Source organism: Ceratotherium simum, chromosome 13 (assembly GCF_057802395.1).
Source record: "Ceratotherium simum simum isolate JZ-2026a chromosome 13, ASM5780239v1, whole genome shotgun sequence".
In the NCBI taxonomy this organism is placed as follows: domain Eukaryota; kingdom Metazoa; phylum Chordata; class Mammalia; order Perissodactyla; family Rhinocerotidae; genus Ceratotherium; species Ceratotherium simum.
In genome coordinates this window covers 38,250,290-38,263,096 of record NC_141912.1, presented here as the reverse complement: position 1 = coordinate 38,263,096, position 12,807 = coordinate 38,250,290, and positions in this window count along the sequence as shown.

Below are 12,807 nucleotides of genomic sequence, written 5' to 3'. Positions count from 1 at the left end.
ACATGCCCCGAGGAAAGGCCATGTGAGGATAAGCGACTGTAACCAAGGCAGGAAGAGAGGCCTCACCAGAAACGGAACCCTGCCAGGCCTTGATCTTGGTCTTCCAGCCTCCAGAACTGTGAGAAATGAATTTCTGTTGTTTAAGCCGCCCAGTCTGTGGTATTTCGTTATGGCAGCCTGAGCAGACTAATTCATCAACATTTAAAAAAAATCATCGTCCAAATAAAGTCCACATGTTACAACGAGCTGTCCTGTGTGTTAACTCCCTTTCCATGCGCAGGCTTACCCCGTCCTTTTGTTTTCCCTCACAAGACAGCTGTGAGGACGCTGAGTTGCTGCTTCTGCAGGGCCCACAGTCGAGACTCTGCTGACTGCAGCCCCAGCCCCTGGAATTCCTGTCCATGTGGTTAGACCTAGGGGCTTGATTGGATTCGTCCCTAAATGCCACTTCTTCCTGGCCGTCCTCCCAGGTCCGGGGAAGCCTCCCTCCTTGATGCTCCTCTCCCCTTGACGGCAGTGCCCAGTTTCCTCTTCTGCCTCTCGCCAGACTGTATGTTCTCTCCTTTCGGGCAGGGCCTGGGCACTCACACCGTCTGGCTGGTCCCCAGCCCAGTGTCCACACACAGTGGGGCCTCAAAAGGCACGTGGAATGGACAAACGTCACACCCTGAGCCCAGAGGCTCATCTCACCCCTCAGCTGCCAGCGTCTTGGGCTTCCAGAGCAGAGTCTGGGCCCGAACAGCGGGACCTGCCCCTCACATGGGGGCGGGAGAGTGGGTAGGGGCACCTGCAGGAGGCCACCTAGTAGCCCAACTCCCAACACGGGACAGGCCCCACCAGAGCTGCATCTGACCAGGAGGAAGGGCCAGGATGCCCACACCCTGAAACAATCTTCCTGGGCTCTGCCTTGCTGGTCCCCCACCTCCCTGACCTCGCTCCTCTCAGTTCAGCCTTTCTGCCTGACTTGCTTCTCACCTGCAGGCATCACCCGAGGCTCAGCCCAGGGCCTCTGGTCTCCTCATTTATATACACCCTCCACCACCCAATTCAGAATCTGTCCCAGAGGTCCCACAGGTACCCCTTCCTGCCCTCCCTCCCCAGCCTGAGTCTGCCCAGCACCTTCAGGACATCACCAGGGGCATGTCCCACCTTCACTTCCAGCTCAACACACAGTCTCTGAAACCAGCACGTTATCCCACGGAAGGAATCCCAAATTCCTGGGTTTGACATCAAGCCCCTCCTGGTCTGGCTCTGATCAACCTTCCCAGCCATTTCTTGCTGACACCCAGTCTGGGCTGTGACCTTGGGTGGTGGCTCTGTGCTGTGTCAGCTGAGCTAAGCTGAACCACAGCTCCTGAATTCCCTTCCCTGCACCACTGACCACAGTGGCAGGAGGGGACGCAGCAGCCGTGTTGGCTCCTGAGGTTGGTGTAGGGCAGGGCTGCAGCGCTGTTGCAGCTCGCGCATATCGAAGCAGGTCTGTGGACCCTCCACTCATCTCCTTCTTCAGCTGGTCTAGCTCCTGGGCCAGGTGTGTGGTCAGCTCCAGGACAAAGGGTGCGGGCTTCTCCTGAAGGTCACCTGTGTCATTGACGTGAGTGGCTTGGAAGTGTTCATCCTCCAGAGTCCCAGATCTTCCTCACTGGTTCAGTTCATTCTTGCTCCCCCGACTTCACATCCATCTTCCCTTCCCCACGGCCTGCCCTGATGATTCTAGATTCAAAAGCATCCATTCTTTAAGGAGTTTCCCCACTGTATAAAGTCAGATCCCATATTCTGTGTCACTCCTGGCTGTTCTGCTTCTCTCATCAAATCTGACATATACGCCTTGGGCCAGTAACCAAACTTCACCTTCCTCATCTGTGAAATGGGGATAATTATAGTGCCAACCTCCCGTGGTTGTGAAAAGGTTAAGCAGGAGAATAACATGTATAAGGCTTAGGGTAAGGCCCAGTACAGAGTTGTTGGCTACAACTCAGTGAACGTTGGCTACAAACATTCTTATTCCTGACAGAAGACCTTTTCTATGGCTCCCCCTGTCCTGACCAATCAGTTCCTTTTGCCTGGAATGTCTCCACCCTGTCAACAGCCTGTTCACTTCCTCCAGGAAGTCCTCCTTGATATCCATGGTTGGAAATTCCTTTCCCTCCTCAGAGACATGGTGTTCCTCTCTGTTTATTTTGATCTCTTCTGCCTCGTTCATTAGATTGTGTTTTCAGTCAACAAGTATTTCTTGAGCATCTACTATATGTCAGCACTATGGTAGAGGTTGTGGATGAAACCCAGTCTACGGCCCCTTAGCTCATAGTCTAATGAGGAAGATGGGCCCGTTCACAGCTAAAATATAATGTGGGAAATGCTTTGAACAAGGGAGTTATGGACACTCAAAGAAGGGGCATCGGAGTCTGCAGAGGACAGAGGGTACTATGAGGTAAGGCTTCCCAGCAGAGGCAGCCTGAAGGATGAAGGATGAGTTAACTCTCCAGGCAGATAAGGTAGGAAAAGGCATTCAAAGCAGAAGGAACAGCATGTGCAAAGGGGTGTGGGCTTGACAGACCAGGGCGAGACTAGGAAGAAGAGCAGGGAGTCCAGCACATCTGGGTTTCCAGGGCTGGGGATGGCAGGACGTGGGCTAAGGGGGCCTGGCCTGGCAGGCTTTGTCTGCTGAGCGGAGGTGCTTGCAAGCTAGGGGAGTGGGTACAGAGTTTTAAGCTAAGGAGCCCCTGATCCGATGGGCACGAACACATCTCCCTCTGAGTGGGGGCCAGGGCTCCATTTGAGGGCCCTTGGGGTCCTTGGCATTAACAAGCCTCATGCTTTCTCTCCTCTTCTCTGCTTTGAAGCCCTAAGGAGGATGGGAGAGCTCAGTTCCTTGCGGCCCAGACATGGGGAAAGAGGGTAGGATGGAGAGAGAGAGGGAGGGAGGGAGGAACGCCCAAGCAGGAACTACAGGGCTGGGCGGTCACGTGGCTGGCTGGTGAGAAATCTCTGCCCTGACACGCAAAGGGGGCTTTGTGTGCAGACTGGGGGTACCCAAAGGGCCTCTCACTGGCAGCCTTGGGGCAGCAGGGGGCATTTGGGGGCTGTCAGAACTTGGGACCTAGATGCTGCAAGTATGTGTGTGAATATGTGTGGTTTGTGGGTGTATATGTGTGTATGTGGGTTGTGTGTGTGTGTAGTGGTATGTGTGTGTCTGTGCAGGGAATCACCAGGGGTTCATGAGGGTGTAGCTTTCTCAGAGGAGAGTGAGGACTCCCCAGTGGAGCATTTACCTCCAGTGAGCCAAGGCCCGGGAGGGCAGGCTGGTGTGTTCCTGAGGCTTCTTTGCCCACAACCCCGCCCCCAGCCTCAGCCAAGCACAGCACCTGCAGAGGGCTTAATGGCCTGTGACAGACAGGCCAGTGAGGGAGGATGACGTGGCTCCAGGGAAGATGCAGGCAGCCGGCTGAAACCTGTTCCTGCGGCTGGTGCAGCCCTTGCCACCCCTCCCCATGCCCACCTCACAGCCCCCCTTCCCCCTCAGTCTCCTAGCCCCCCTCACTGGTCTTCGGGAGGCCCTGTTTGGGGGCTGCTGGGTAGTCACGCAGTGGGCAGAGGCCACACCACCAGTGCCAGCGGGAGGGGTGGCCTGCATTGCCAGTCCCTGATTTGGAGGGAGGAAGCTGAAAAAAGCCAGCCTCCCTCAAGACTAGTCCCCCCATCCCCTCCCCCAAACAGCCAGAATTGTCCCACTCTGTCCCTCTGCCCTCCTGCCATTCACCTTTTCCAGGAAGCTTCCCACGTGTTGGCTGCTGTATACCTCTGCCCCTTTGGGGTCTGATTGTTCCTAAATGTTAGTGTCAGCCCGAGGGATGTAATTATTCAGAGCCCATTTCACTCTGTGAGGAACGCGGGGAGGCCTAATCCACCTCCCTCCATGCTCGCTCCCCAAGGGCTGGCTGCCCAGCTGCAGGGTCTGCTCCGAGGGCGCACAGGTGGCTGAAAGACAAGCCAGCCACTGTGCCAGTCCTGATGTGGGTGGCTGTGAGGAGGTCAGTGAAGAACATCAACAGCTCTTTCTCCTTTGGCGTGTGAACTATCTAGTTTCACAGTTGGCGTTCTCAGGGGTTGGGCAAGGCTGGTGCCAGGCCCTGGCACCCCGCCCACTCTTCAGGAAGGACTCAAGGTCACCAGAGGCAGCCATCAGGTGGGGCCAAGGGAGGCGTCCTGGGGGACGGGGAATGAAGAGGGAGGGACAGCAGGTCTGAAATAGAGCCGGGCTGGACGAACAGTGAATGTGCAGGAGGCACGAGATACGCACCCCCCCAGACTGGTGGGGGCGCGGAGGGAGGGATCATGTTTCTGGGGGAGGAGAGGGTTCTGGGCAGGGAGGCGCCAGATGGGAGCCAGCAAGGCAGGCCAGGGCCCAGGAACCGTGCCAGGCTGCGCCTGAGAAGGGAAGGCGCCCAGCATGCGAGCTCGCGGCCAGCATGTGAGGCCTCACACCCCACGTCACTCCTTTTATCTCCAAGTGCTGTGGGCCTTTCTGGAGGACTGCTGGGGCCTCCACAGCAGCTCACCGAGAAACATGAGCAGCTTGGAGAGAATCGACAGGTTTCCAAGCAGAGAAAGAGAACAAACTGTTCCTGCACAGCCAGCTGCCCTCACACCAGCGACTTTCTCCCACGACCCACTTCCCAGCCTGAGCTCTTCTCCCTCTCTTCCCACACAATCGCAGGGGTTACTCTCTGCCTGCCATTCCACCACTCACGCGCCTTCTCTGTTACTAAGCTCCTCTTGCACGTAGCTCTGGAGAGTTGTGATGTAACTCGCCACTAAAATCCATTTCTCCCATCGGAGAGCTGCCCGGTTCCTTCCTTTCTTCCCACCAGCTTTCTCCTTTCCTTTCAACACATAGCCCCTGGGCTAGGAACTTGGGAAAACATGACAAATGACACTCTTGAATCTCACCTGGGGCCTTAGTCCTTACAAGACCCCGAGGGGGCAGGACCTTGGCTTATTTGTCTCTGTGTCCCCAGACGTCAGCACAGTGCCTGCACGGAGTCCCTCCACACGCCCTTCCTGAGTCGGGAGCAGGATGTTCTGAGTGTGTAGGCAGGAGCTGTGGGAGAGTGCAGAGCTCTCTTCCCTCTGCCCTCTGCCCTCTCTGAGCTTGGCTTGGGTCTCCCTCAACCTCATTCTCCACCTTACTGGTTCCATCAAGCCCCAGCCTTGTCCCCGCTTGTCGCCCAGCACCCACCCCCGTGGGGCTTGTACACATCCTTCAGTTTTCCACCCATCTTGGAGCTCAGTGCCCCAATGTGAGTGAGCCACCACCCTCTCCCACCACAGTGCCCTGCAGGGCAAATCAGAAAGAAGCTGGCCGCATGTCCACTACTTTAGCCTCAGTTTCCCCACTCTGTTCGAGGGCCACCTTCCTCTGGTCTACATTAGGGATCTTTCTAGTTTATGTCTCACCATGTCATAGCCAAGTCCATAGCCAAGGGCCTACAAGACCCAACTCCCTGACCTCATTTCCACCACTCTCACTCTGCTCTGGGCCTCTGACCTCCTCTCTGCTCTCCAACCTGCCAGACAAACTCCCACCTCAGGGCCTTTGCACTTGCTATTCCTCCCATCTAGAATTCTCTTCCGCCATATATCTGCATGGCTCACCTCTCACCTCCTTCAAATCTTTGTTAAATGTCACTTTCTCACCAAGGCCTTTCCTCACCCCCACGTACTACCCAAATTGCAATGCTACCATGCATTCCTAGTCCCCCTCCCTTGCTTTATTTTTCTCACCACTTTCTGATATACTGCTTTTTTAATTATATGTATTGTCTGTCTCCCTCATTAGAAAGTCAGTGCTATGGAGGCAGGCATTGTCGTCTATAAATCCCCAGCATCTACAACAGTGCTTGGCATAGAGTAGGTGCTCAATAAATACTGGCTGAAGGCATCAGGGGAATTTTTACTTTCTGTCATTCCCAAGCTTTCACAGGACAGAAACTCCCAGGCGCCCAGCTTCACTGCGAGCAGAAGTTCATTCTGCCTCTGGTCCCTGCTAGAACCCCGGCCTCAGTCTCCTGACAAGATGCTGCTTCCACCTGGCCCCCAGCAGAGGTGGGGTGAGCAAGCCACACCTCCCTTACTGTCCTGCCCCTTTATTAGGGGCAGGAATGGAACTGCAGCCCTGGGGAGAAAAGAGAACTTAACCTGGATGCCACACGTGACTGTTCCCTCAGTCCAAGGGAAAAGCACCTTAGGTGGTACTTTCCTTTAAAAGAAAAAATGTGCACATTGGAGTCACCATCTGTAGAGCTTCTCTAAAATATTTTGATTTCCAGAATCCATCCCCAGAGATTATTAGTCAACTGTCTGAGGTGAGGCCTGGGGTTTTTTTTTTTTTTAACTCCTTTAGTGATTCCAATGTTCAGCCAGGATTGGGAATGAGGGGTTCGGCAAGGCCCTGGTCAGGTTCTGTTGTCCCTTGGTGTCCCAAGAGCACCCAGAGTGAGCATGGGTACCTTAAGACACCAAGTCTGGTTCCTCCAGCTGGAGGAATTGTGGGTGTGCGTGGAGGGTCTTCAGTTCACCCAGCAGATAACCGTTCACTCACATACGCACACACACACACACACACACACACACACTGTTCTACTGCAAACCAACGAATTCTCAGAGTTGGCACAGTCTACACCGAGACTGACAAACTCCAATGCCAACTAGAACCACACAGGCAACACAACAGGCTGCAGCAGGTGTGTTGTTGCGATGTGGAGATGGGTGAATCCACGCCCTCCTCACGGGGGCAGCTCTTCCTCCGTTATGACCTGTTCTTGTCCAGAGGGAATGCACGCCCTGTGGTGCCAGATTTTCTTCTTTGTTCTCCCCAAGAGAAATTAGAATTCAGGAATTTTTAATGAAATAACCCATATTTTCACATAAAAATTCTGATGCTGCCAACGGGTTGCTAACCCCAGTTTTACAGCTGCCAAACTGCCGTCTCTTTCTCTTGCCAGGCCGAGCCGTCTTACGATGGGTTGGTATCTCCCACGACCGCTTTAGGGCAGTGTCCGTTCCTTCCCGCCCTCCTTCACACTCGCTAATAGGAAACAGCTGCCGGGTCCAGAGCCGCCCACCGCTCACCGGCCGCGCCCTGGGCTCTGCCAAGACTCCCCTGAAGCTGTGAAATGAAGGCTGTTGCGGTGGGGTGCTGAAGCTGGCTCCCACTGCTCGTGACAGTCAACTGTGCCCCTCTCTTCCCAAGTCCACGCTGAGTGACATCACATCAGCAGCCTGAGATCAGCCCTGGGGAGCGTACTTACTCCACAGGAATCAGCAAGCGCTGCGAACGAGAACTTTTCTTTTCCTAGAGAGCCGGTTATTAAACACGCACCAGCACACGACTGCACGTGAGGATTCAGACTCTGCTCAGGGCTGGCACGGAAGCAGCGGAATGGGGAGCAGTTTTGTTTTTCTAGTTACATAAGAATTCACATGAATGTGTGCAGTAGACACTTTGACAGCACCTTCCCTTTAAAACCCCTAGCTAAGAAAAAACACTAAGAAAAAACAAGAATGAGTCCTGAAATATTTTTTCGTTAATTAAGGAATAATAGTCATACAATAAAATGCCGAGATTTTAAGAGTATAGTTTCGTGAGCTTTTACTTGTGTGCCCACTCATGGAACCACCACCCCGATCAAGAGGAAGAATGGTTTCATCCCGCAGAAGGTTCCTCACGCCTCTTTCCAGTTGTTCCTCCACCATGGACAACCACTGTTCTGATTCTTACCCCCACAGATTAATTTTGCCTGTTTTAGAACTTTATATAAATGGAACCCTACAGCAGGTGTTCTGTTGTGTCTAGATTATTTCACTCAGAATAATGTTTTTGAGACTCATCCATGTCATTGCCCACATCAATAATTCATTCCTTTTCAGTGCTGAATAGTATCCCACTGAATGATGTTGTCTTAGTCCCTAAGCTCACCCAAACTCTGGTCAAGGGACCATTAATGTTTCATTTTGACTGATTGCTGCAGGAGAAGAAAACTTCTTTCCACCTCTTAGGACAAATAGACATGGGGCACAAGAGATTCAGATGGGCTCACCTTTCTCCACCAAGAGGAGCGTGACAGAGCAGAACGCAAACTGGGCATTTGATCCTTTCTGACACCAGGGTGAGTACTGTGCTCCCTGTGACACGCCACATCTCCCCAGAGTGTAGAGGCCCCATTCCTTTCTGCACTCTTGTAAGTCTCATCCCAAGGTCTCACAGCCTATTAGTCCCAAAATTGTCTTCCATGTTTCTCTCAGAAGGCTTAGTGATTCCTCGTGTCAACACATTTCTGGTGACCTGCACGATATTCCAGAATTCCTGAGATGATCATAGTTACAACGAACCTTCTTTTAGCATAATTAGGACAAGAAGAGTTTCCTGAATTGAGTGGCTGAGACACCTTGGGCAGGAATCGCTGGGCTGTCACCAGCTAATGAGAAGCCCTTCTTACTTCTTGAGTGGAAGCAGACCCACGCCAGCAAGGTAACCGACCTGCTTTGTGCAGAAACGGGTTAGATTGTACATATGAAGAACTACCCACAAAGAAGGGAGTGACGGGAGGCTGGGAAACTCTTCAAAGCAATCCATGGAGGAAATTCCCAAATCAAAGACGAAGCTTTCCCCTGGGTATTTTCACATTGATGACAGCCAGCTCCTATTGAGTGGTGGCTCTGCCACTCTATCCCATTCCTTACCCCCAGTTCTTATTGTACACCTGGGGGAACCAAGGCTCGGAAAGGCTCTCAGGGCCACACAGCTGGGAGCAGCAATGCCAGGATTCAGAGCCAGACCCCTTTGACTCCAGATCGCACGTTTCCTTCACCAGGTAGGCTGGTTCTAGAGAAGTCAGCAACTGCGGAGCTCCCAAGGTCTGAGGTGGCCTGCAGAGTGTCATCTCACAGGGAGAGTGATGACTCTTTAGGGATGGGCTGTCTCCACAAGAGGGATGAAGAAATGGAGGAGGAAGACCGGCATGAGGCTGGCATCAGGCTGCCCCTCCGGCTCACATGTGTGTGGTGCCCACATTAGCAGATGTGGGCCACCAGGGTGGGTGTCGTGGCTGCTGAAATCTTGTTCTGTTTACAGACCATGGGTCCAGAAGTCTTTGTGCCAGCAACACCCTTGAAGTGCCCTACCTGCCCGGCAGCAGCCCCTGGACAGCCAGGGTCATTGCTTTGGACAACTGTCCATTTTCTGTCTTTAACCTCCATTTAAGAGTGTGGGGTGTCAGACTCAGGCAGATCTGATCTGAAGCCTGGTTCTGCCTCTTCCTGTATAAGAAATTATTAATATTGTATGAGTATTTCAACAGTGTGACTAATATTTGAAATTAGTATTTTTCTAAGTATTTTTCTACAACTTCCAAAAGTAGTGATATTTGTAGTTACTATAAAATCAAGCTTTGGAAGTCCTAAAAAACAAAGACTGCCTTCCTTTCAGAAAAAAAATGCAATTTTCTGGCCACAAGGGCACAATGCAGTTCACTATATATATAGCTTATACTCAGTCTCTTCGTCTCTTCTGCAAAAGGTACTGTGAAGTAAACCAGATTTTCTAAATAGTAGTTCTTAAAATTTCAGATTTATAAAGTTGGTAGCAGAATTTTATTTAAAGGCCTTAGGTATTAATTTCTTTTTAATGAGTGCTTTAACTTAAAACACACATTTGGAATAACTGCTGCAATGTAGTTCTGCACGTGATTTTTTAAGTTGACACATGCAGTATTTAAGTTGACATGTGACTGTATTAGCTGTGTGACCCTGGGCAAGTTACTTAACTTCTCTGGGTCTCTGTTTCTTCACCTGTAGTGTGAGGATCATAGCCCCAGCCTTATATTGTAATAATAAATGGAGTTAATACTTGTAAAGCTGGTAGCAACAGTGTCCGGCAGGACCTGGGTGCTTGTGCAGGTATGCCTCACTTCACCTAGCAATGGAGTTCCAGGATATAGGCCAGTTGGTTGAATTTAGCTCTTAAAAATGCTCAATAGAGGGGCCAGCCTGGTGGCGTAGTGGTTAAGTTTACGCACTCCGCTTTGGCAGCCTGGAGTTCACAGGCCCGGATTCCAGGCGCGGACCTACACACTGCTCAACAAGCCACGCTGTGGCGGCGTTCCACGTACAAAATAGAGGAAGATTGGCACAGATGTTAGCTCAGGGCTAATCTTCTTCACCAAAAAATAAAAAATAAAAAATAATGGTCAATAGAATCCCATGTGTTTTGGGGAAGGTGGGGGGAGGTGAGGCGGTGGTGTCAGAACCTAAAGTTGGCTCCTTTTATAGCTTGGCTTCTGGGTGGGGTTGATGTCTGGATATGGGACCCCAAGGACCCAGGACGGAAGGAAGGCCAGTGCTCTTCCCCCGGCCCCAGGCAAACAGGTAAACAGAGGCAGCAGCCAGAACATTCTCACCCAGAACTAGTAAACAGGGAGCCTACATTCAGACAGGCCCATCTTCTTTACACCAGCATAAATTCTCCCGACACCTGGCACGCCTTGTCCCTCCCCAGGTGAGGCCTGAACTCTCATGCTGACCTTGGCATCACCTCAAGTTCACTCCTGACCTGGTTAGTGTGATGTCAACTTAGTAGCAATTGTGGGTACTTACTATTTTGTATTTTCTTTTCATTATAACATTAGCTCCCCACGGGATTCCAGGGACTGGTGGTCTACATACTTGGCAATTCTCAAGGTCTATAATAGTCTTATCTCTTGTCAATTTTCTGCTGTTTGTTTGATGGTCCTTTTGGGGCATATGGGTCTTCCTAATGTTTTCATCCTGTAAATGATGCTACCATAAACAACTTTGTACAATTTTGTAAAGTATTTTTGCTTATTCATTCATTTTCTAGAAAATATTTAGTGGGTTCCTACCCTGTGCCAGGCACTGTGCCAGCCATGAATCGGACAGTCCCTGCCCTCAAGGAACTTACAGTCGAATGAGGGAGACTGACAAGAAAGTGCAGTGTGGTGGGTGCTGTGGGTGGTCATTGCAGAGGGTAATGGGGTCACGGGGGGCACTAACCAGCCCAGAGCTCACTGCTCTATAGTTCCGAGGATAGATTGCTAGGTTGCTTAGCCAAGTGAATGCTGAGCAAGATTTTCTTTCATTCAATCATTTCAGTGAGTATGCTTTTCATTTCTAAATGATCTGTTTGATTCCTTTTCAAGTGTACCTGTTCTTTTTTCACAATGTCCTTTTCTTTTTTCTAGTACTGTCTATTCTTTATCTTTGGCTTCATTTGAAAACCACATTTTCCCCTTTAAAGTTTCATTCAGAGTCCCCTATCACATCAAGTTCCCCGGAGTATTAATCCTCCTGTTTTGCCCCTTCACTCTCAGGATGGAATGTGTTTTTGAGTGGTTTGTGATTTTTTTATTGTGAAGATACTTTTTCTTCCTCTTGGTGTCCCTGTGAGCCCTGGCGTGTGGAAATATAGCTAGAGGGCAGTTTTACGTTTGCTTCTGCTCAGTTCCCTAGGGGTCTAACTGCTTTAACGGACCCATATTTACTTTCATTTCCTTGCTTAGGGAAATTGTTCAATCACTTTAAAACTATGTAGTGAACATCTACTATATGTATATGGGGAAGTCATATTTGGTGCTGTGGAAGATACAAAATAACACAAGACAACACAATGTAGCTGCCTTACAGAAAACCACAGTCAGAAAGGACCAAATACACACGAAAAGGTAGGGGACCATGGAAGGCAGAGTCAAAGGCCTAATGGTGAACACGCAGTCAGGTTCAGAAGGAAAAACAGCCAGGTGGAGGAAAAAGAGGAAGAAAAGCCCACAGGAGGGGAAGGTTTGTGTGAGGAAGTCTCAGAAGAAAGTGAGGTAAACCCACATGCGCCAAGCTGGAAACCTGACTTCTCCTGTGTGTGGAGTTAGAAGTGGGGCTGTAATATTAGATGAGGCTGCGGATGAACTTGACTTGAAGGACCCTGTTGAGAAAGCTAAATCAGAATCCAGGCAAAAGGAAGTCATTTAAAGTGCTCTTGGGGGTGGGAGGTAAGTTTGATAAAAGTTGTGTTTGAAGGAGAAAACCCAGTAACTTGAAAGGACTAGGAGGCTCTGCCTGATTCAGACCAGAACCTGGGTTAGGGAGGCCAGCAATGGGGAGAGAGAAAGGGAGGGAGGGAGGGAGACCGGCAGGATTTGGATGTGGAAAGTTTATGGAGTATTTGTGGTCAGGAGTGGCGAGGGGGGAGGTGGCTTTTCAGGAGACAAGACAGGAAGGGAGTCAGGAAGGGCAGACTGCAGGAAACCCGGACTAAGTGCTCAGAAGGCAGATGTCTATTCTAGAGCACTTTCTCACAATGAACACAGGATAAGTACAGGCAAAGGGACCAGGTCCCCCATTGCTGTGTCCCTGCAGACTCTAGAATGCTCGCACCTCCACAACTAGCGGGCATTCTAGGTGTTGTTGCAGGGGTGGGCACGTTTACAAACAGGAACAGGGCACTTGCATAGTAAATACTTTGCTCGCAGAGTCGTTGTGAAGATCATACTTGAGTTAACACGTTGCAAAGCACTTTAGAAAGTGTCTGGCACCTAGTGAGTGCGATTTAAGGGCCAGTTATTATTACTCATTTTTATTAACTGAAAATTATCGGCGCCTAGCACATTGCCTGCGTATGCTCACATCGACTGACTGATTAAACCTTCGCGATCTAGTGAGAGAGATAACGCAAGGAGTTTAGGGCACAACACACTCTAACCGTGGGCTCTAAGGGAGGTTCGCGAGGGCTCAACTGCA